The following is a 26219-nucleotide window of genomic DNA, read 5'->3' as shown; positions in this document are numbered from 1 at the left end:
ACTTCTATTTTAGAGGTTACTGGAGTCTAGTCCAGGGGGAGAACACTCAAAGAATAAAGTATTATGGTTCCATTCCTAGCCCATAAACTCTGTTTCTGAGAAAAAAAAGAACTCCCTTTATAACATAGTCATCACCAGCTGTCCTATATCTGGGCATCTGCCACCTAAATGAAATCTAGCTTGACCAATCAAAGGTATTACTTATTTAACAAACATTACTGAGTTCTACCATGTGTCTCAGACTATTCTTTGCATAAGAAATTTAGTGATGAGCTAAGTTCTCATGAATTTACATTTTAGTGAGGAAAACAGACAATAAACAAGATAAATATATTAGCATACTAAGTTGAATGGTGTTCCCTCCCCCTAAAATTTATGTCTACCAGGAACCTGTGAATATGACCTTATTTTAAAATATAGTCTTGCCAGTCAGTGTGGCTTAGTGGTTGCACATCAGCCCATGAACCAGTAGGTCACGATTCAATTCCCAGTCAGGGCACATGCCTGATTGTAAGTTCGATCCCCAGCAAGTGATGTGCAGGAGGCAGCTGATGAATATTCCTCTCTCATCAATGTTTCTGTCTTTCTATCCCTCTCCCTCCCTCTCTCTAAAATCAATTAAAAACTCTTTTTAAAAAATAATAATACAAAAATAAAAATGTAATCTTGTCAGAGTGGAGAGGGTGGGAGAAACTGGATAAAACAAGATGAGACTGCCAAGAATATATATTTGTAGCCCATGGTCACAGACAAAAGTGTAATGAAGGCCAGGTGAGTGGGGGTTGCTGGGAGGAGGTGAGCAAAGAGGGGGAAATTAGAGCATTGTAATAGTGTCAACACTAAAAATGAATTTAAATATAGAGAGAATCTTTATAGATGTAGTAAAGATAAAATAAAATTTACTGGATTAGAGTGGGTCCATATTGATCCAATGTGACCAATAACCTTCTGAGAAGAAAATTTGGACACAGAGAAATACAGGGGGAATAACATGTGACCACAGAAGCAGGGATTGGGATGATATGGTTTTGAGCCAAAAAAAGAAAAAAAGAAAGGATTGCCAGTAACCACCAGAAGTTAAGAGAGAGGCATGATCAGATTCTCCCTCAGAGCCTCCAGAGGGAACAAACCCTGCCAAAACCTTGATTTTGGGACTTCTAGCTTCCGGAACCATGAGATAACTAAGTTCTTTGTTACAGCAGCCCAAGGAAACTAACACAATTTGTAAGTAATCATAAGGGCTGAGGGGGGGGGAAATAATAATAAAGCAGTGAAATGGGATACCGTGCAGGTGTCTTCAAACTACGGCCCGCGGGCCACATGCGGCCCGCAGAAGAGTCTGATCAGGCCCGCCAGGTTTTTTGGGCAGTGAGCGCAGCCGAGGTGTTACAGTAGGAATTAGTAGTTCATATAGTCCGGCCCTCCAGCTCTCTGAGGGACCGTGATCTGGCCCCCACTTTAACAAGTTTGAGGACCCCTGGTAGAGAGCCCTAGGGAAAGGCAGCAGTGTTACATTGGCCACGAAAATCCTCAGTGTAACATTAACACTGATTCAAGACAGACAGTGATGAGGAAGTAAAACGATTACACCTGGAAAAGATGTCCCAGGCACAGAAGGAGCCAGTGCAAAGGCCCTGGGAAATGCCGGCGGGTTTAGAGAACAGTAAGTAGTCTGGAGTGGAATGAGAGATGAGAAAAGTAGAAGAAAATGAGCTGAGGGAGGTGACGGGCAGGCAGGCCATGTAAATGCTATAGAAGCTGTTGTAAGTCTCTGGCTCTGACTCTGACTCACACAGAACAGAGCTCTTGTGGTGTTTGGAACAGGAGAATGAAACAGAGCGGTGACAAGATGTGAACTGTATTTTAAAAAGATCTTTGAGTTATTGGCATTATTCTGAAGGGGGAAACAAAAGTGGACAGAAGTTAGAAAACTATTGCAATAATCTAGGTAGGAAATAATAATGACTTAGACCATGGCGGTAGCAGTAATACTGATTGCACAGGGGCAGTTTTGGGGTCTAATGTGCAGATACGGTGGGTGTGGATCAAATGTGAGACATGAGTGAAAGAGAAGAATTTAAAATGGCTCAAGGAGCCAAAACCGGTTTGGCACAGTGGTAGAGCGTCGGTCTGCGGACTGAGGAGTCCCAGGTTCGATTCCGGTCTGGGGCATGTGCCTGGGTTGCCGGCACATCCCCAGTAGGGGGTGTGCAAGAGGCAGCTAGTTGATGTTTCTCTCTCATCAACGTTTCTGGCTCTCTATCTCTCTCTCTTCCTCTCTGTAGAAAATCAATGAAATATATATATATATATATATATTTTTTTTTTTTTTTTTTTTTTTTTAATGGCTCAAGGACTTGCCATTCATTGAAAGGAGAGGGTCGTGGAAAAGTAAGACATGTTGGGAAAGAGCAAGAGTCAGTTTGGAACATGTTAACCTTGAGATGCCATTGAGATATATATGAGAACATTATTAGCAGTTGGGTATACAAGATGGATCTAAGGAGAAGTCTGGCAGTAGAAACAAATTTAAAGTTGTTTGAACATAAAATCACTTGTCTATGTATTCATTACATATCTCCACAATACTTCTTGTTTTCCTGCAGAAATACTACATAATTTGACAATTCAGAAAGGGTGACCCAGCCTCTGACTTATGAGAAGTTTTACACCCTTCTGATGGGAAGAACTATAAAAATAATTTACAACTATCTGTTTGATGCTTTATATTGTTTATATGTACTTTATAACCCTTCCAGTAAAAAAAATGTTAGTTCACAATGTTAGAACACATCAAATAGGAAATACACCATTTAAAAAGTAAAAATAGCAATTAGAAAAATTAATTAAGCCTGGCACTTTAACTTTTATGTTTGTTGTTGTTAATCCTCATCTGACGATATTTTTCCTTTGATTTTAAGAGAGTGGAAGGGAAGGGGAGAAACATCAATGTGAGAGAGACACATTAATTGGTTGCCTCCCGCACACACCCACCTGGGGCCGGGTTTCAAGCCTACAACCGAGGTACATGCCTTTGACTCAAACCTGCAACCAATGGTACCTGCAACCCTTCAGTCAGTGGGATGGGCAAGGGCAGTGGTCCCCAAACTCATTAGTCAACAGAGCAAAATATCAACAGTACAACGATTGACATTTCTTTTGAGAGCCACATTTTTTAAACCTAAACGTCTTCTAACGCCACTTCTTTAAAATAGACTCGCCCAGGCCGTGGTATTTTGTGAAAGAGCAGCACTCAAAGGGCCAAAGAGCTACATGTGGCTCGAGAGCCACAGTTTGCCAACCACGGGGCTAGGGTTTAAAGTTCTCTTTATGATCATCACACTTTGTGGGAGCAAGAAAACATAGCCCCCATGGGAAATTTTTAAAAATCTTTTTATCATTCTCAGTTTTTCAGAAAAGAAAAAAAAATCATATATTCTTTTAAATCAGTGAATGTAAGGTTTGTACTGATCAGTGAGATCCAACCACAGATTTGTTTTGATTCCTAATGTTTATTAAACGTTGTCTCTTAAGAAGATGTAATAACTAAGAGATGACCAAAAAAGCGTTTAACAAAATTCACCATTAACTCATGATTTAAGAAAAGAACACAGCAAATAAGGAATAGGAAAAAAAAACAAACAAAAAAAAAAACCTCAATCTAATAAAGGGAAAATGAAAAAGACTAACAGTTAATATAATACTTAATGTGAAGCATTAGAAGCCTTCTTCCTAAGATTGAGATCAAGGTCAGGATGTTTACTGTCACAATTTATATTCATGGCACTCTTCTAGGACACTAGTAATGTTGTACTAACAGCAATAGGATAACAGGGCAAGAGAAAAAAAACAAGGCATGCCGATTTGATAGGAAGATGTAAAACTAACCTTATTTGCAGTTAAAATGATTGTGTACCCAGAAATGCTCATGGAATCTACTAAAACAAATCCCACTAAAATTGTCAAGTTAATTTGGAAAGGTTGGAGGATAATAGGGCAATATGCAAAAATCAATTATATTTCTATATACTAACAAAAAATTATAAAGTACAACTTAAAATAATACTATTTACAATAACAACATAAAACAGCATATACTTAGGAATAATTCCAGCAAAAGATGTGCAAGATCTCCATACTAAGAACTATAAAAGTTTCTGAGAGAAATTAAAGAAGACCTAAATAAATACAAAGATACACATCATACATAGTTTGAAGAACTCAATACCATTAAGAAATCTGTTTTACTCAACGTGATCTCTTTAAAATCCTAAAAATCCTAGCAGGCTCTTTTGAAGAAATTGACAGGATGATTCTAAGATGTTTATGGAAATGTGAAGAATCTGAAGTAGTTTTTTTCTTTGAAAAAGAACAAGGCAGGCAGGGGTGGCAGAAGATCAACCATTCTGCATAATCTACTGAAGACTAGCTGGAGAGAATCCTGATAACCAAGGACAGAAAGTGGAGGCCACAAAGAGACTAGTAGGAAGTGTGGAGTAGCAAAAGGGCTGGCGGGGCTCCCATAGTCAGCAGCTGAAGTTCTGGAGAGATGTCTCAGCTGGGGCGAGGGGGAGGGTTGCCACTGAGAACTCTGGGATCTAAACCCAAAGCTGGGCTCCCCAGCCCAGGACACCAGAACTGAGAAAGGTGCCCACGCAACATCTAGCTGGGAAAAGCAGCAGGGCTACTGTCTGCCAGGGAGAGACAGATAGATATGCAGGCACTCTCTTAAAGGGCCAACACACAAAATTTCCCTTGTAGCCATTCACCTGAGGCTCTGGCAGAGGCAGGGCAGAATGAACTGGAGCTGTGTCTACAGAAGCCGGGGTTGAGGGCTCTGGTGTTAGAGCTCTGAAGGCAAATACTATACAGAGTCAGTCCTATACAGAGTCAGTCCCTTATGTTGCAGACAAAATCTTTCTCCAGGGGACTTTTATCATCCAAGTAGCCTTTGCCTGGGGGGAAGGAGAAGGAAAGAGAAGGAAGCAATTGCCCTACCATGTGGGAAAACCTCTCCTTCTATCCTTAGTCAACAGCCTGAAGCTAGTCGAGACTGAAAAGCAATCAGATTTCAGGCAAAGGCAGGTCTCTGGAAGCTTTGAGTCTTTGCCTGATCTAAGTCTGGGCCTAGGGCTAGAAAAAGCAGACTTTGGTGCACGACTTGGTCCTTTCCAAAGGCACCCAGACCCAGCAAAGGGAGCCACAAGCTGTGGATTGCTAATAGCACCAACCAGGATACTCAGGGCCAGTCACAGACCAGCATCTGATATTGTCCTGCACTAGAGACTGGGATTCATACCAGATCAGAATGAGATACTATTTCATGCTCATTAGAAGAGTGAATATTAAAAACTTATATACTAAATGTTGATGATGATGTGGAGCAGCCAAAACTCTCCTTTGCTGGTGAAGATGGAACATAGTGCACCACTTTGGAGAACTGTTTGGCAGTTTCTATAAACACATATCTGTCCCCTGGTCAGCAATTACATTTCTACAATTTATCCAAGAGAACTGAAAACATATATCCACAAAAAGATATGTATAACAACGTTCACAGCAAACTTATTCATTACAGCAAATAACCGAAAACAACACACTGTTTATCAAACAGGTTGCCTCTTGTTGAAGGGGGAGTGGGATGACTATAAAGAGACACAAGGGAACTTTCTAGAGGAAATTAAAATAATCTGTATGGTTTTTGTGGGTGGTGGTTACATGGATGTACACAGTTATCAAAACGCATGAAACTCTTAAAATCGATGCATTTTACTATATGTAAATTATACCTGCATTACAAATTTTGAAAAATTTTATAACATTTTTTTAAGTTAGATGCCTATGTGTTTTCTTCTGCTGTACAAGAAATGCTGAGAGAGATGACAAAGATATTTTTCTTTATTGATATTAGAGAGAGAGAGGAAAGGGAAGTGACAGAGAGAGATCAATTTGTTACCCACTTAGTTATGCACTGAGTGGCCAGATTATTATGATCTCTGAATGCTTAATAATCTGGCCACTCTGTGTGTGTGTGTGTGTGTGTGTGTGTGTGTGTGTGTGTGTGTTTGAGGCCCAGTGCATGAATTCATGCATGGATGGGGGTCTGGCCAGGTTGGCCAGAGGGAAGGGATATGGGCATTTGGCCAGCCTGCCTGCTGGTCGAACTTCTGGTTGAGGGGACAATTTGCATATTAGCCTTTTATTATATAGGATATGCACTGAGTGGCCAGATTATTATGCATTCAAATATCATAATAATCTGGCCACTCAGTGTATATTCATTAGTTGATTCTTGTATGTGCCCTGACCAGGGATCATACCCACAACCTTGGGGTATCAGGATGATACTCTAACAAATTGAGCTACCTGCCCAGGGCCAAAATTTTTCTTTTCCAAGCATTTAAATAGTTTAAGCACCTGGACACTTAGTCACAGCTTCATAGGTCTATACCATTTAACAGTAATTTTCCGAATACTGTTAAGGGACAGAAAACAAAATCCTATCTGGGAGCCAAATAATTTTAAAGGAAACAAAAATAAATTGGCAGTTCTGATTAACCCCCTCCTGATTCCTAAGTCAGGAAGCAGCCCCTGCCCCTTCATTAAAAAAGCCATGTGGGCCCTAGCCAGTTTGGTTCCGTGGATAGAGCATCGGCCTGCAGCCTGAAGGGCCCTTGGTTCATTTTCAATCAAGGGTACATACCTCAGTTGCAGGCTCAATCCTGGGCCCTGGTTAGGGCACATGCTGGAGACAATTTACCACTGATATTCAATGTGTCTCTCTCACACTGATGTTTCTCTGGGTCTCTTTCCCTCCCTTCGATGCTCTCTAAAAATCAATGGAAAAAAATACCCTTGTGGGAGGATTAACAAAACAAAAAGAAAGAAAGCTGTGTTCGGTGATGTTCAGAAGAGCTTGAGGGTTTCTAACAAATAGCAAATGAAGGTCAATGTGTGGCTTTACACATTGTAAAAGACAATGTGTTACAATCTCCTTATTAATGAGTTGCATTGCCAAGCGGTATTCTTTCTGTCATTGCCCTACGTTCTATGAAGAGGTGGCTGCAGGGGTGCGTTCCATTTACATTTGGAGAAATTTCTCATCAAGGCTGTAATTTCAGCTTTCATTAGCTCATGTTAAGTCAATCTCACTGACAATAACGAGCCCACAGGCTCACTTATTTTTAAGGCCATACTTTGTTCCTAACAATAAACTATGCTGTCGACATGGGAGAGGTTACAAGAGGGCACATATCCAATTAGTTGAACCGTCTTGCCAGATTATCTAAAATTATGCCAGTAAGAAAGGAGGAAATGACAAGCTCCCATTTGCAGCAGTTAGAAATGAAACTTCTTTTATAAGAAGACATCTCGTACCCTCCCTAACCCAGCAGCATTATCATACTAGAAGTTTTGAAAAAGAGCGTTATAAATGCTGAAACATGTTCTAGAATATCCTTTTCTATTTCACTGAGGTCCATCGAGAAGCAAAAGCAAAGAGCACTACCTGCTCTTCTCTGTATTACTCTTATCCATGAGCTTGGGCAGTTAGGTAGAGGATAGTGGTTTTCCAGAGTGGAATAGGGATGCCCAACATGCTTGGCACTCAGTCAGTTGACTGCTCTACACCTGGAGTCGACAAACTGAGGCTCTCGAGCCACATGCAGCTTTTTGGCCCCTTGAGTGTGGCTCTTCCACAAAATACCACGGCCTGGGCAAAGTCTATTTTGAAGAAGTGGCGTTAGAAGAAGTTTAAGTTTAAAAAATGTGGCTCTCCAAAGAAATTTCAAGGGTTGTACTGTTGATATTTGGCTCTGTTGACTAATGAGTTTGCCGACCACTGCTCTACACCATTGGTTCGATTTTGGTTCTTTCATTCTCCCCCTCCCCCCCCCCCCCCCCCCCCCGAAAATCTTGTCCAGAAAGATTTATTAAGGATCTAGAGATGTGGGATTTGAGCTGAGTTTTGAAAGATATTGTTTTCCTATATAGTCAAGAGGGGTGCAGGGTTGTGTTTTTTTTAAAGATTTTTAGAGAGGAAGGGAGTGAGAGATGGAAACACCAATGATGAGAGCAAATCATTGATCAGCTGCCTCCTGCACGCCCCCTACTGGGGCATTTCCACCTGAAATTTACCACTGATATTCACCCTATATTGTTTGCAACAGCAAAGAATATCCATCAACAGGTTATCTGTTAAATAAATAATGGACTATAAACAAAGAGCAGAAATGTGACATTGGAAAGAATGAGGAAGTTCCATTCATGATGATCTCGGGGTGCGGTGGGGGGATCTGCATCTTTAAAGAAGGGACTTCAAGCTCTACATCTCATCCAAGCTCAGTTCTTAGAATAAGAGCAAAGATAGAAGAAAATGCTCCTCTCCTGATAATTTTAGCATTCAGAGAGCAAAGGAGGACTGGGCTTATTTCCAAGGGGGTCCATAAAAATAAGCAATTTGAGAGAGAGAGAGAGAGAGAGAGAGAGAGAGAGAGAGAGAGAGAGAGACTTAAAAAGGTTTGTCTGCTGCTATTTTCTAGGGAGTGAAGGCTGAGGGGAGAGAGGCAGGGAAGGAGATGAGAGGATGCATTATCACTCTGGCCTATTGCAAAAAAAGTAATTGATTACCAATTTTTTGGAACCAATCTCTGAGAAGTCATTTGGGTAGAAAAAGCCCTAAAATATACCTGATCTGAAACACTTAATCAATATTGGAATTAACCAGGTAAATTTTCTACTACCAGGAAGAAATGAGGCTTAGATAGAGATCAGGTCAAATTATAAAAATAAAATAAAAAGTCATATTTCCAGCACCTCTGAGAACATTGCTTGAAAATATTGGTTATGGTACTTACATATTATCTGATTTAGTGACAGCAATATCAAGGCTCAGAGATATTCAAATTGGTCTAAGAGATCTGTCTCAGAAATATAATTTGCAAAGAAGAACTGACTTAATTAATCAATAGGTTGGGACAAATACTGTTTCTCTCTCTCTAAAGTTAATAAAAAAAAAACATATTTAAATAATAGTAAGTTTATGGTGGAAACCCAGCAGACACCACTTTCACCAAGAGATCAAAATTAACATCACAAGTAGTAAGACATATCTAGTTCCTGATATGATGTGTGCGAAGACACAATATCACCTGTGGTACCCTTTTCAAAAATGCATAACCTTGTCTGATTGTGACAGAATTTCAGACAAACCCAAATGGAGAGATAGTCCACAAAATAACTTACCAGTACTCATCAAAAGTGTCAAGGTCCTGAAAGAATCAGAAATAATGTGGAACTCTCACAAATCAGAAGAGACAGATTAATTGCTAGTGAGGTCCTTGGAGCATCTCTTACCACATCCAGCTACATTAGAAACAGGATTCAAAAAAAGAATGCTTTATATAAAGAGGCTCCAAAATAACAAAGAAGCAACAGGAACTACAAAAGCAAAAGTTGACGTACACATGGAAGACATAGTTTAACCTCTGTATTTAAAAATAAATATGAACAACAAAAAAACTTCCCTTGCCCTGGCCAGCTTGTCTCAGGAATTAGAGCATCAGCCTGTGAACCAAAGGGTCCCAGGTTCAATTCCCAGTCAAGGGCACATAACTCTGTTGCAGGTTCAATCTCAGTCCAGTATGTACAGGAAGCAACAAGTCAATGTGTCTCTCTCACATCCATGTCTCTCTCTGTGTGAACCAAAGGGTCCCAGGTTCAATTCCCAGTCAAGAGCACATAACTCTGTTGCAGGTTCAATCTCAGTCCAGTATGTACAGGAAGCAACAAATCAATGTGTCTCTCTCACATCCATGTCTCTCTCTCTCTCTCTCTCTCTCTCTCTCTCTCTCTCTCTCTCTTCTCTGTGTCTCTATCCTCCTATCTAGCATCATTTGATTGTGTTGTGCATTTGCCATGGGGTAGATCATGCTCCTGGGTCACCCAGTAAGTTTCTGATGGACTGTTTTGGTTGCCTTAAGAAAGGTGTCCTTCCCTACTTTATTTAATTCTGTCCAAGGTATTGGGCTGCATGGTTCAGAGCACAGAGACCACCTCTGTGGATGTCATTTATTATTGTCCTCCAGATTATTTATAGAAGTTGGCTATGATTCCCCAGAAATTCCTCTGATAAGCACCATTTTTAAAATCACAGAAATGAGCAGAGTCAGGTTAGATGAGCAAGAAATAAAAACTACCCTTAATCTTATACAAACATCTCACTAAGCAATTAACTATACACATAATCATAATCTGATATTCCTAGTCATTTCATATATTAGTTCTTTCTCCCTTAGTAAACTATAAATTGTAAGAAGGGAGAGTCTATATCTTATATTTCATAAGGTAGAATATTTAGTTCTATACCTAATTAATAAGTATGCATTGGGCCATATTAAGGCCCAAGAAATCATTTAGTCTGGCCCTGCCAAGGCATTCGGAGTGAGTTAATTAAATCAAATAGAGCAGGCTAATTTTTAAGTTAATAATTTTGTGTAGCCCACAAATGATGTTATAAAAAAATCTAAATGGCCCTTGGCAGAGAAAAGGTCCCCCACCCCTGGTTATCTCCTTTATAGATTTGGATAAATATCATTACCATTTGCAGAACCATAGCATGGGCAGCCACTGTGCGTACATTATGATTGAGCTAGGTAGGACTGGCCACTTCCCTTAGAGGTGAGGAGCTGGAGTTGAATGTGTTGGGCTGCTTGTCCAAAGCATTCAGCTCTCACTGGCAGAGTGGACATCCTAAAGTCACAATGTACCAAAGTCCTGATGCCTTCCCCTTCCTCCTGCCTGCCTTCCAGTCCTTGCTTATTGACGTGAGGTGTGCTAGCGAGCAGGCCCTGACCACCTCAGGCAGCTCTGAACCCTTCTTTCCTCTGCCTGGTTTGACAGATAAGGCCTTGGGGAAGATCAGTGGTCTGTGTGCTCAAGCTCAGGGGAGAAGGGTTTGCGTTGGGACCTGGTGCCACCTGTTGGTAAGTCCATGAAACTGGCGATGTGGGTAGTTCTCTTCATCCCCACATCCCCACACCAAACATCAACCAACCAACAATTCTTTAAGAGAAGCAGCCAGATCAAGAACGTGTCCATCGGTCCGATTCTATCCCACCTCCAGCCTCTAAAGTCTGTGCCCTGCCAGCTGGTGTCATGAAGAAGTCACTGGATTGAGAAATCAACCCCCAATGGCTCCAACCCACTACTGTCAACTCACTTCCCCGCGTTTGGATTTCTTAGCCAGAAACTAAAATGATGCCTTCCTACATTCCCCCATTTGTTGTGAGGATCAGAGGAAACCATGTAAAGGGAAGTGGGGTGCAAATAGAATAATGCTCTATGGGCATTATGTTCACGCTGCCCTTTGGGGGCACTTATCACAATTATTTTCATTGAACCTTAGATTTCTAGGAGAGTTGCCTTTGTGCAGGGCATCTGTCCCTCGCCTCCTCCATCACAGGTTCCCACCTTTATCCCTGTCTGCCTGTATCCGTGTTGTGGCTGCATCTAACAGTCAGGTCTAATTAACATATTACCCTTTTATTATTATAGAAAAAAATGCACACACATTACAAGAACAAGAGTTCAGAACCTTATTTCCCACATACTGTGCTGAAATTTTTAAGCTTATTAAATTAGGCTTGGTACAGACATGGTCTCAGCATACTACCCCTATTTCAGGGCACTTAATAAGAATTTCTTGAATTCGACCCTGAAACCATAAAATGTAGCCTAAGGAAAATATTTCATTCTGTTCTGTCATGTGGTTCACTTGTCTTGGGGTGAGATATAGATAAGGAATAAAAATGGCATCATCATCACTCTAAGGAAGAAACTCATGCATTTTTCATACATGTGTGACATTAATATACCTTGAGTATGCTAAGCCTGTTACTATTTTTTTTTACTTATATTTATGACATTCTGCTATCTGCAAGTGAGATTCCAACGAGAAGGAAATATTTATATACACTAGGGAGTCATACATAATTTAACACTGGATCGGGAAAGAAGAAAGTGTTCCAGTATGTAATACAACTTCTTTTTCAAGGACACATGTATCCGAGTAGAGTTCAAGATCAAAGTGTCTTCTTCTTGAACAACACCAGGTACTGAGAATAAGAACAAATTTAATTTGGACTTTTTTTCATGGACTATTCCCTAGAAAACTAGGGCTTGCTTTATTTATCTCTGAATTAAGGGATAAAAATGAAATTCTTCTGGAAATATTTAGAGATGGAATTGTTTTTATCTCTGATTTTTTTATCAGCTCTGAGACAGCCTAGTAACAGAGCAGATTGGTACATGTTATCTATACAAATAAACTCAGTCATATTCCAGCAATAATTCTCTGGCTTTTTAAGACTCAGCACCAGGTATGTTCCTGGCAATTTTGTATAATGTGTATCCCCTTTAGGTACTTCATAGTGACATTCATTGGAAATTGATGTCAACTAAAGACTTAATAGTCTTTTTAAATGTTTGATTTTGCAATGAATACTACTTACAAACAGCACAAAAATGGTCAATTAAAGACAGACTATATAATGCAGTAATCTAACAATGAAAATGAGATGTCAGCAAAAAGAAACTCAAAGACATGTTACATGATGTTAAGTAAATGAATTTTTCTATAAACTTGGATTAAAAACTAGTAAAATTATGTATATTTTATGTAAATAAAGACATTGTGATGGTCCTTCATGCTGTCAACAAATATCTCAGCTTCCTCCTCCTTCTGGACACAATCAGTTATTAGTTTGCTAGGGCTACTGGACCATAGTCTGAGTGGCTTAAGAAACAGAAATGTATTTTCCCACAGTTCTGGAGGCTGAAAGTTCAAAATCAAGGGGTTAGCAGGGTTGGTTTCTTCTGAGGGCCTCTCTCCTAGCTTCTGGTATCACGGGCATTCCTTAGCTTGTAGATCTCTCTGTATTTTCACATCGTCTTCCTTCTATGCATGTTTGTCTCTGTCCAAATCCCCCCTTTTTATAAGGGTACCAGACTTGGCGGTTGAGGGCCCACCCTGATTGTTTCATTTTAATCTGATTCTCTTCGTAAAGACCCTATTTCAAAATAAGGTCCTATCCCTAGGTCCTGAGGATTAAGATCTTCCACATGTTTTTGGGGGTGGCATTTAACCCATCACAGTAAGATTGCACATCGAAGTTAGGCCTGACCACGTGATTTATCACAACCAGGAAAATGTGAGCAGCATGAACATGTGTCCTTTCAGCCCCTGACCCTGCACATCCCCTTTTCCTGTATCAGCAGCCACCCCAGGACATGCTCGGGCGACTCTCTGTCAGTCTGATGGCCTGAGTCACTGTGAGAGTCAACCACAGTTGACTCTTAGAACACCAGGAACAGAAGAAGTAAATTCTCCTTGTGTTGGGTCATCAAGATTTTAGAGATGTTTGCTGCTGCACCAGAACCGAGTTGCTCAGATGAATGTAAAAGCTCGTACCTATCAGCAGAGCGCTACCAAAATAAAAACCTTAACTGAGGGGTCCGTTGGCAGACAGCCAGAACACTGTTGGCTTCATCTGTGAACAGATTTTATTAGATATTGGAAAGTCAGTAATCAATGTTATTCAGTGGCAAAAACTTGCAAAAAATGTCATGGGTGGTAACTTGAGGAGCAGATCACACACCTACTGAAGCGTAGCTATGGGGAAAGCAGTGAGGAAAGGATGTTAATACTGTGTAATTAATACTGTGTCCTCGTGCTGTTGCTGCATTGGGCCAGGTTTGCATGAGCGAGATCTCAGAAACTAATGGTCCCCGTTTGAAAGAAAAAAAGGTAACGGAGCCCATAAATTCAGAGAGACCCTCTCAGGAAAGTGCAAAATTTAGAAATGGTTGGAATAACAAAGCTAATTAAAAACCCAGCCTTGAAGCAAGGATCAAGTCAAAAGGATCATACCCACTGCTTAAATCTCTTGAGTGAACTAGAGTACCAAGGAGTAATGGTGTGGTGTACAGGAAAGCATTTTAGTGGGGGGGGGGGGGGGGGGGGGGGGGGAGGGAAGGAGGGAAGGAGAGAGAGAGAGAGAGAGAGAGAGAGAGAGAGAGAGAGAGAGAGAGAGAGAGAGAGAAAAGATTGTGCAGAGCCTCTGCTAATCCTCCTTGGACATGTAGAACTAAAAAATAATTGTTTTGCAGGTTAGGAATTTAGTCAAGAGAAAGAAGCAAGGGGAGCAGAGAGAAAGCGAGAGAGAGAAGGAAGAATATAAGTACGGAAGTCTGGAAAGAAACGGTGGTATGGTTGTTGATACATGAAATTGATTAGAACCAAATAGACATAAAGCTTACTAAGTACCCAGGGAAGGTGAGCAGCCTGAGAGCGGCCTAAGCTGTCCTGACTGATCCAGAAATGAAGGGAACTTAAGAATATAATATAATAAGCAAGCAACGTTCTGAATTGTTTTTGCTGTATTTTAAATTTTTATTTGGGGACTTGGTACTTTTTTGGCCCCTTGGGGCATGTTTGGATCTGGCTGAATCATAGGATTGGTGATAACTGACAGGGACTTCAGATTAGAGGTGAAATCAGAGTTATTTCCATTCACAATGTTTTATGGTTGTTTTAATCATGTCTTCATAAAAATAAAAAAATAATATATTAAAATGTAAACTCTGGTGGCTGCTTTGTTTTTTCTTAGGTAAATAACACTCTCCCAGGCGGCGTCAGCCCAAGGTCAGGGATGCGGGCAGCAACTTGGCATCATGAGAATCTCAACAGGAATCAAAAGAACTTGTCTCTGCTGCCAGTTTCCACAGGTCCCCAGGCAAGTGAGCACAGACACTATTCGGGGAAAAGCACGCCTATTTGGTAAAATTTGCAAAGGATGGGTTCATGCCTGAATTTTTAAATTGCTTACTATATTTGTTACTGAAAAAAATATGTCTGATTTATTATATTCTCTTATAGTTCAGTTGGTCATTTCTTATGTAAAAATAAGCACTGTTATAAGTGATGTATAAGGATTTCTGTTTCTACTTTTGAGCATGTTCATTGAATTCCTTATTGATTCAAATGTGCAGTTATATGCTTGTATGCCCAAGAGAGTATATAAAAGTCAAGTTCATGTTTGAGTCTAATATATTAATACTAGAGGCCCATTGCAGGAAAATTCCTGCAAGAATAGGGCTTCTCCACTGCCTCATTCCCTTTAGCAATGCTTGCTTCCTTCTGCGCTGTCTTCAGTCTTCACTACTCGCCTGAATATGCAAACTAATCTCCATCTTTGTTGGGTTAATTTGCATATTTATTCGATTGGCTGATGGACATAGCAGAGGGACTGTCAATTTGCATGTTTCTCTTTTATTAGTGTAGATACTTAATATATGAATATGTATGGTAAACAAGTTCATCTCCTTTTCTCAGGGAAGTCCAAATGCTTCAATGCAAAATAGAAAAGAAAAGGAAAGGAAAGGAAAGGAAAGGAAAGGAAAGGAAAGGAAAGGAAAGAAAAGAAAAGAAAAGAAAAGAAAAGAAAAGAAAAGAAAAGAAAAGAAAAGAAAAGAAAAGAAAAAAGAAAAGGCAAAAAACACTGAGGTTACAGAAAGCAGAAGGGGATTTTGGATGCCAAGGACTATTATATTGGAGGCAAGGTCTCAGTGGAACAATTTGGGTCTTGATTTTAATTTGGAAAGTAAGAGACCAGTTCTAGCTCATCCAATCTAACCCCATTGACCCAGGGAAATCCACCTTTGTCTGAGAAAGAGATGTTATGATAAGAAATCCCTTGGGAAATTAGATTTCAACCATTTGGCAAAGGTTTCTGGATGGTCTTTATGTCACTATAGTTTACATATCTAGCTACAAACTCAAATGGGATATTCATATGTGGGGAAAAAAAATTAAGGTATCTTCCTTGCCTCAGAGAACTACCTGTAAAGATGAAGTAAATTCTCCTCAGGCTCCACTCCAACATGAATGTAGATACAGGACACACACACACATACACACACACACACACACACACACACACACACACAAGTACACGCAAATACATGTGTGCATGCAAATGCATCTTGTTATCACCAATCCTATGATTCAGCCAGATCCAAACATGCCCCAAGGGGCCAAAAAAATACCAAGTCCCCAAATAAAAATTTAAAATACAGCAAAAACAATTCAGAACGTTGCTTGCTTATTATATTGGCCAAATCCAGAAATATGTGCAGAATGTATTTTGAAGTATTTGGCCGAGGAAGAAAAAAATGTAGCTATATAGTGGGGCTGAATTTATCAACATGAACATACTGAGCAGAAATCTGGGGTCTGATGTCCTTGCCTGGTAGCTGGGAGTGGTTCTTACAGTGTGCTCAGCTGGCTCACAGAACCCTCGCCTCCGTGTCAGGCCACACAGAGTACAGCTGAAATGTCCGGAATTCCTCAGTGTAACATGGTGAATGGGCCTGGAAGACTGGACGACAGCTATGCTAAAGTGTTTCTACCACATGACCCAGGCCCACTCACTCCCAGACTATGTGGCCCACTGTGATCTAGAAGGCACGCCCTTCGCTGAGTCCTTTGAGGACAGTGCCAGAATCCATGAAAAGCTCTTTGAGTCACTGATCTGCGTAAGTTAGGGATTCCACGGCAAGATACCATCCTGAAATGGGCCTTCTGATTTTCATTGGATTTGAAGGATCCTGGAGTAGCAAATGCCTTCAACTCCAGCAGCCAAGAAGGGTATTTTTCCTAATAGGTATCAAGGCCAGCAATGGGATGATCCAGCTCTTTGGCAGTGACCAGGGCGTCCACAAAACAAATTATATGGATAGCTCACTGAGAGAGTAATGGTTGTTGTTTGTAAGGGAAAATGTTCCAAACCTAATAAATAGAGTCCTGATGTGACCAACAATAAATGGAGCCCAGACATGGTAATATCAGTAACTTTTCCAACACATTTTAAGGGTACCTTACCCTTAAAATGTGTTGAGCCAAGAACTGAAATGGCTATCTTCAGGAACTGGAAGTCCCCCTGTACTGGCTCACTAGCCTATAAAAATAAGGGATAAGATAGAAAAAAGAGAAGTAGAAGTCAATACCTCCTCCTCCTCCTCCTCCTCACCAAAACAGTAAATCCAAAACCTAAAGAGCCAGAGCTAACTGCTTCCCTGGGGCATATTATAGAGAAAATGTCATCATCGAAGATTAAAAAGATGCCGGATTGGTGATCCAATACACCCCATTTAATTCTTACAGCCTGGCCAGTGCAGAACAGGTCTTAGAAACAGGAGTGAATTATGAGGAGCTGAATCACATGACGATAAAAAGGATTTGTTTGAAAGTTGTCTCCTTAAAGGACAAAGCAATAGAGGTCTAGCTCCTGGAAGTCAGCTCTTAACCTGGCAAGTGCTTCCGTTGTATCCCAATATAGACATGATGCCAGAAGCCAAAACACGCCATAATATTAGTGATGAAGAAACCAGAGAGATTATGTGGAATTCTTGTTTCGTTTTGTTCTGGTTTTCTAAGTTTTATACACCAAGAATGTATTACTTTATAATTTAAAAAACATATCATAAAAATGTTTAGAGAATTTCAAAGTACTAATAACAGTACATGTTATTTTTTAACCAACCCCTTAGGCTGAATTTAAAACCTAATTTTTAAAACTAGTTTATTAATATTATTATTATTATTTTAGAGAGAGGAAGGGAGAGATAGAAAAAGACATTAATGTAAGACGTCAACCTGGATATGTGCCCTGAAGGGGAATTGAACCCACCACCATTTGGTATATGAGATGAAGATCCAACCAAGTGAGCCCCCAGGCCAGAGCTGAAACATAATTTAAAAAAATAACTACCACTGCATACTCTCTCTCAGCCTGGACGCATTCAAAAGATGCCTTACATTCAGTAAGAACTCAGTGACTGAGTAACAATATTGAAATAAAACTCTTAAAAATATATAGTCTTTTATAGTTCACAGAGCAATATCTTGCTAATGACATTTTTTAACTTTGTAAGCTTATTAAATTACCTAAATTAGTCTATGAATTAACCGGCCCACAGATTAATTAAAAGCTATTCTCAGAAAATATCAAATGGCAGCCAAAACAGTGCCTAAGGGATGATTTAACCACCCTTCACAGACACTAGCCCTCCTCCGGGTGTGAGGACTACAACATAATCAAACTGAGATAGAGAGCTTGCTCTCCAAAGGCTTAGAGTACAATTAAAGAAATAATATACATATACAATGAAATAATTAATGAACAAAACCAATGTCCATTGATACTTGTGTTAAAGTACATGGTAGAGACACATAGAGGACAAGACAATATATTGTATATTAAGACTCATTTTTGTGTGTCAACACACTTAGAAGAATTTGAAATTATCAAAGTGTGTAGATATCCTGAACAAGGCCTTACTGGATGTTGGCAAAAGAGGACTAGGAAGGCCTTCCAGTTTATGTAAATACATTTTTTAAAGCCTCAAGGTAAGCTGAGCACAGGAGGACTAGAAAATAGGCAGAAGACCAACCTGATAGAAGAAACTGGTATTTGTTGAGGACTGAAAGTTCATATTGACTTTTTTTCATAGAATTTAAAACAGAGGAAGTCAGTGACGTAACCATATTTTAACCAGGGAGAAGCATTTAATTAGAAAATGCAAATTATTCATAATTATTCACCTAAGTCCAGTTTAGTTAACCAACAGTTATTTGAATAACTAGCTCTTATTCAATCCTGAAACATGGACCTATGTTAAAAATATAAAAATCGCCTTTATTTATTAGCAATTGTCAACAATTGAACCAGAATAATGTGTGTCTTTGTGTAGATATGGATAGATTAAAAAATCAGGTTTTTAATGATCCATGTAAGAGTCACCTGATATATGGTAGCCAAGAAAAAGTAAATAGTTAGGAAGGGAATTATTTGTCATATGCTCAGCAGGGATCCTATTAAATGTGTTTCTAAAAATTATGGCAGATAATTTATTTCTTGTTAGAAAGACAATGTTTGCTCTCTGCTTGAGAGTTTCCAGATTTAATATGATAATATGAGAGAATTTCAGCAAATAAGGAATTTGTGGCTCAGAAATCAGAACTTTTAAAAAATATTTTGAGTCCTCATTCTGCGTCATATATGTAGATGCAGACTCTAACCCACTCACCCACTGTTCATATCAAAACATTGTGAATCTTTCCGTAGGATTTTAAAAGGCCATCATAAGGAAATGAAAATATGATATATGTCAAAAATAGAAATAAGAGAATGAAAATAAACAACAAAATCCTGTTAGATTCTCTCAGTCCTAGATTAAGAAAAATTAATTAGATCGGATAATTCAATAAGCACAGCACTGGCATACTGAGAGTATAGAACCTCTTATCTAAATTTCTCACCAACAGATTTATAAAAATCAGGTTGTATGACCCAAATCTCCCTGAAACAAATTGGCCTAGATGGTATAAAAAGGTTATAGTAGCAAAACCGGTTTGGCTCAGTGGATAGAGCATCGTCCTGTGGACTGAAGGGTCCCAGTTTCGATTCTGGTCAAGGTCTAGCACCTTGGTTGCGGGCATATTCCCTGTGGGGGTTGTGCAGGAGGCTGCTGATTGATGTTTCTAGCTCTCTATCCCTCTCCCTTCCTCTCTGTAAAAAATTTTTAAAAATAATTAAAATTTTTTTAAAAAGGTCATAGTGACTCCCAGGTTCACTATAATTCTTAGCACCAGACCAGCTCTCTAAGCCCGGGGCCATTCAGGGCATCTCTCACAGGCACACAAATGGTCATGACTGACACCACCTTCCCTTGATGCATTTTCAGGAGGTTCCCATGCCAAGCTGGGGGCCCAGTCATAATCCTCTTCCATTGTCACTGTCTCTGGGCCAGCCTGGAGGAAATCCACTGGTGTTACATCCTATTAGCCAAATCTGCCTTTCAGTTCCATTTCTTAAAGAGATACTTAATGGTGCATTTTACTTTATTTCATTTGATTTCCTTTTGACTTCCTATTCAGCCTCTTCCCCTAAGGCCGTGGTCAGCAAACTGCAGCTCATGAGCTCCATGTGGCTCTTCCACAAAATACCATGGCCTGGGCGAGGCTATTTTGAAGGAGTGACATTAGAAGAAGTTTAAGTTTTAAAAATTTGGCTCTCAAAAGGCATTTCAGTCATTGTACTGTTGATATTTGGCTCTGTTGACTAATGAGTTTGCCGACCACTGGCCTAAGGCATTGGCAAAGGTGTCTTGGGAGAGGGGCCCAGATGCTAACCTCCATTCCATCATTAACCAGGCAGGTATGACTGGCTGAGCTGAGGTCCAAACATGGTGAATAGACAGGCATCCCCTCTCTGCCCCATCCTCAATTACACACCTTACCTCTACTCAAGGTTACCCATTTATCTGCACTGGAAACAGGGTACTTGTACTTTACAGGCAAGGGTGGAGGAGAGCATGAGGTGGGAAGGGAAATAGAGTGGAAAGTGTGACTCTGTTTCCCAGTAATTCGTGTCGATTTCTGAGGCAGCAGCTGGCTAGGCATTAGAAGGAGACTATAAGAACCAGGCTCTGAAGACCTGGGAGACATCCAGGCTTTTCTGTTGTGGTGATTCGATCATCATTTTGAAGTCTAACATAGGTAAACTCTCAATAAATGTTTTCATGATTTAAAAAAATTAGGTTTTGAGAAAGAATGTTTTCTTTGTTTTGCCTGTTATAAGCAAATGTGAAAATTAAAGATATCTATAGACCTTCTTACCTTATAGAATAGGGGTGTCGAACTCAATCAGAGAAGGGGCCAAAATCTAAAATCCAGCCTAAATCGCGGGCCGAATGGTTTACTGAACAGTCATAAACTGTCATTGTGATGGAAACGCAGCGGAGTGCAGTGATGACAGCGAGGTGCGGGCCACATTGCAAGGCCTGGCGGGACGGATTTGGCCCGCGGGCCTTGTGTTTGACACATGTGTTATAGAATATTGCCTTTCTAAGATAATTTTAAGATGTGTGGACAAAGTCACAGAAGATTCTCAGCCTTTGCCTCCCCAGGCCCATTTTATTTTATTTTTATTTTTTTATTGATTGCAAAGAAGAAAGGAGAGGGAGAGAGAGATAGAAACACCAATGGTGAGAGCGAATCATTGATCGGCTGCTTCCTGCACACCCCCTACTGGGCATCAAGCCCACAACCTGGGCATGTGCCCTGACTAGAAATCAAACCGTGACCTCTTGGTTCATATGTCAATGCTCAACCACTGAGCCACATCAGCCATATTTTTTCCTTTCAACTTCTTAGTCAGAGAAATTTTAATGGTTTCTGCCTCTGGAGGGAAAAGCCTGAAAAGTTGAAAAGTTTTGCTTTAAAAATGAAAGAAAATATTAAAAAGGGGGAAATATTATTGGGATTCCTGTTCCCAATATCTGATTATCACATGGAGAGTCCAAACAAAACATTCTGGAGAGAGCTCAACCCTTCAACATCAGCTCTTGAAAATCATTAAAAAGTAAACTGCAATAATACAAGATGTTGATTTAGGACAATACCCACAGTGTTGTGTAATGCTTCCAACAGATTCACAGCCATGACATGTGAGGGGAAAAAAGGAAAGTAATTTCTCAGCTTTATAAAAGAATCTCAAAACTTTGAAAATGTCAACCAGACTTCAACGTGCAACATATAATCTCCAACGAATAGATGTTTTCTCATTTTCTGATCCTTATAAAGGGTCAAAAATAAAATCTCCTGGCTATGCAATGCAGGATGTTATATTCTCATTTATTTCTATCTTGTTCCACCTGTAGGGTTCTACTCTTGTTAGGCTTAAATTTCTCTGCTCAGAGGCATGCATTTAGATTCTAAATTTTAGAATAAAAACAAGCGTTCTGTTTCTCGACAGCATGCCAATTAAATCTTCCACCCTTAATGGGAGGTGGTGATCTGAGCCTCGTAAAGGTTGTAGGGAGATTAAGGCAACTTTTTTTTAACTTTCCTTATTATTTAAGCATCGCAGTGGTTCTCCTCCCAAAGCATGAATTTTAGGAATATCTGTTACACTTATTCATAAGTCTATTTTACCCCCTTCTTCTATACTCTAAAGAAGGGCATCTTGGTCCCTGGAATGAGTTACTTTCATAGCATTTTGGCACAAGACTAGAAACTAACCGTCCTAAATTTTTTTTCAAGGATAGTCTGAGAAACACTCACTAATTAATCCTGCAGGATGCAAGTAAAGGAAAAAGAAAAAAAAAGAATTGGTGGGCAAATAAGAATGGAAAATGCTACAAGTTATGGTATACTCAAGGCATATTAAAAAGTATGAGAAGTACTCCTAAAAGAACACAACTTTTTAATTTAGATCTGGTAAAAATTTTTCTTTAGTACAAAGCCCTTTTGACATAGAACAACTATAAACATTCTAAACATTGATCGTTCGGGGCCGGCCCATGAGGCAATGCTGGAGGAAAGAGCGGTGAGGCAGAGGTTGTGTGGATGATGGTTCAGAGTCCTCATAGGATCTGACCCAGGATTCTCTGATTTATGGTGTTCTAGGACTTTCAGGAAGGAACACACGTTTATGTTACTCTGCAGTGAACTTTCTGGATCATTAAGGAATTCTCTACAACAGTTCATTTGTATTCCATATCTATATCAAGCAAACCATTTATTAAGCTCATTCTAAGTGCTAAATTGCTACAACAATCATGTGCGGCTAGCACTGTCATTATTTCATTTACAAATGAGCAAACTGGTTTCAAAAAGATTAATTATCTTGTACAAGTTCCTGTTGCTATTAAGGAGCAAAACTAAAGTCAGTGGGCTTTCTAATACCTTAGAATGCAGAGTGAGTATTGACATTAATATTAATATTTTGAGAATTTGTTATGTGGCTTAACTCCTATGTTCAGCCCTAGGGATTCAATATCCAGCAAAAATGAACAAAATATGAGGATTCATAAAGACTCTTGCCATCATGGAACATGGAGGCCAAGGATGAGACCAACATTAGTCAAATAATCATGAATATGAATGAGCAAGGCACTGTGTTAGGGATTCAAGGAAGTACAGAGACTATGCATTCCCTCAAAGATTTTACCATTTAGTTGAGTAATTTTTTGAAATGAGAAATCTATAATAATAAAAGTGTAATATGCTAATTAGACTGGACCACCTTCTGGACGAAGACACAGCGGATGGGGGCCGAGGCAGCCATGGTGGTGGGAAGGGACCACAACAGTGGAGACCACGCCCCTTGCACAAATTTCATGCATTGGGCCTCTAGTCAAATAAAAATACATAGTAACAGATATTCATATAAATTAAAAATATGGTTAGTACCAAGACGGGGATACATGACTGCCAGAATCAAAATTGACTATAGGATAAGAGTCTCCAGATATTAATTAAAACGTCAGGAGAACATTGAATTTTAGGAGAACACTGAACAAAGAAGGTAGAGAAAGGGACCTGGGGCATATTTAGCTAAACCTTGAAGACAAGGTTCCTTAGCTGAGAGAACCCAATACTACATGTCAGACACTATTACATTTGGAACAGACTATAGAGCAAGCATGCAATCTTGCAGAAAAATGCCAAGGAGGGTCACACATGTCTCAGAGTTGGCGAAAGTTCTGACCATTAGAAAGAGTTTTGTTCCCATGAGCTAAAAGTCTGCATCCACATTCCTTGGCTGAGAGGCACCTGAGAGGCTGGTGTTGTCACTTACAGTTTCTTCTGGATTCTTTTCAAAATACAACTACAGTTCATCCACCCTGTGTAACTAGTGAAGCCTTGTGATTTCTATCTGTGCTTCTTGAACTATGTCTCAAATCCAAAAAATCCAGTACTTAACCAAACAAAAGCCAAGATTTACAAGATGAAAATTGTAATAAAGGGGAAGAAGAATGGAAGAGAGAAATATAGTCAGAGAGAAAGGGGTGAGAATAGTTAAAGAAAAGTACTTCCTAAAACACAAATGTTAGTAACTTTTTATAAAAATACAAGAAGCCTGGTGCACGAAATTCATGCACAGGGGTGTGTGTGTGGGCAGGGGGGGGGGGGTAATCCCTCAGCCTGGTCTTGGCCTGCAAAGATGCCAGCATCCCTCACCTGGCCTCTAGCCAGAGATTCTTCCTCTCCTTCCACAGAGCCTCTGGGAAGATGCTTGTCCTGGGGCCTCTTCAGGGCCTCCTCAGAGCTCTGGCCCATTGACACCCTGCAGCTTGGTACTTGGGTGCTTGGGCTTTCAGGCTCCCTTGCCTGACTGTGCATCAGCTGCCATGGGAGCCTTGCCTCAGGAATTGCCCCCTTGGACTACTTGCGAGTGTGTGGCGGGGGTTTGGAGGGAGGGGAGCAACCTCAGCAGCAGTGATTTGATGTCTGTAGTGTGCCTGCTGGACACACACTCCCTGCAGCACCATGCTGGCCCTGTCTGGATTGCTGGCAGGGGACTTCCAGTTTGCAACTGGGTCTCCTGGGCTGCAGGTGTAGGACCTTGGCACCCATAGGGTTCTTTCAGCATCATGATCCCACAGGCTCCTTCCCTCCTGCTGCATGGCTGGCCAAGGTGTGGATGCTGGATTCAAGGTCCCACAGGCCTCTTCCTTCCCGCAGCATGGCAGGCCGAGCGCAAACTCTGGGCTCGCGGTCCCAGAGGGAAAGGATCGGGCGCTGAGCTCAAGCCGCAGCTGACAACACGAGTTCAGTGTCTCATTCCCAGTCCTCTGGCCAGAGACCCCTCCCCTCCCTCTGTGGCCAAGGAGCAGGTACTAGGCTCCCGTTGCCTGGGCAATGTCTCCAGCATCTCCTATGGGTGTCACCATGTTTGTTGCAGAGTGATGGCTAATTTACATCTTACTCTTTTATTATATAGGACATAGGATTTTCATTAACAGCATATAGAAGACTAAAAGCTACTGGCCACAAAACACCTGCAAATGCTATATAAAATAGTTTAAACACATGTAAATGCATTGCTGGGGTTGTAAGAAAAAGACAAATCTCCAGATGTGAAAAATAAAGTAAAATCATGAAGGCCAAATCCAGCAGCTGCCTATCGCTGGCAAACATGAACTTTCAGTTTTAGTAGGTGGCCTTTTGCAAAGAAACAGTAAATTAATATAAAGATAAGAAAAAGTAAACATAGATTGGGGGGGGGGGGTCGGTGAAGAGAACCACAAATCAAAACAAGACTTCTCAATTATGTCCAAATAAATATGGAAACATAAATGAGATAAATTGCTTTCTAAAAGAGTCAAAAAGCAATAATTTTCATTAAGTCAAGGACAAGGCTAGGCAATTAACTATCACCACAACTGCTTAGTATTGTTCTCAACCTGCTAACCAATGCAATGAAATAAAAGAAAGAAATACAAGGTATGAACAGTAGGAAGAAGGAGGTACATTTCCATTCTTTGAAAAGTACATGCTTATAACCCTGGAAAATCCAAGATAACCCACTTCAAAACTACTACACTGCAAAAAAAAAAAAAAAAAAAAAAAAAAAAAAAAAAAAAAGAGAGAATTCATAAAGATAACTGAGTTCAAAATTAATTAAAAATAAAAAACAGAAGACACTCTAGCAAGAAAGACACACATACACTCAAAAGAGTATAAAAAAGACAAATTAGAAATAAACTTAATCCAAATGTAAAAACTCTATGTGAAGACATATTTTCAACAGTATGAAGAGATACAGCTTTCAGCCTTAGGAAATGGCCAACCATAGTCATTCCTACTAAGGCCAATATACTGATAGAAAAAAAAATGGACAGAGGATATAAACAGAAAAATTGTAATATAACAGAAATGGCTCAAGCATTTAAAAGATATTGAACTCCACTCACAATAAAAGAAATTCTACATAAAACTATGAAATCATTTATTACCTTTTTTATGAACTTACTAAATCTCCAAAAAGCAAAACATTTGACACTTTTGGGGTGAGAACAGAGAGAAACAGGCCCTTATCCTTCTCACTGTAGCAAAACTAGTGCGGCTTTTTTTTTTATGTTGGTAGCTTATCAATGTCCACCAAATGCTAAAAGACACAGACCCTTTGTGCCAACAACCTTCCGTCTACAAATGTGTCCTTGCCAATACTCTAAAATGAATTCACGTTGTAAATGCAGAGCTATGTGTTGAGCATGAGCTAAAGATTAAGAAAGAGACTGAAGCTAACCCATTGGTTGGGAGCTGGTACATCTTGGTACATACATATAACAGATTAGTTAACAGGCACTAA

Source organism: Pipistrellus kuhlii, unplaced genomic scaffold, assembly GCF_014108245.1.
Source record: "Pipistrellus kuhlii isolate mPipKuh1 unplaced genomic scaffold, mPipKuh1.p scaffold_m20_p_18, whole genome shotgun sequence".
NCBI classification, from domain to species: Eukaryota; Metazoa; Chordata; class Mammalia; order Chiroptera; family Vespertilionidae; genus Pipistrellus; species Pipistrellus kuhlii.
Note: the sequence above shows the minus strand (reverse complement) of the source record.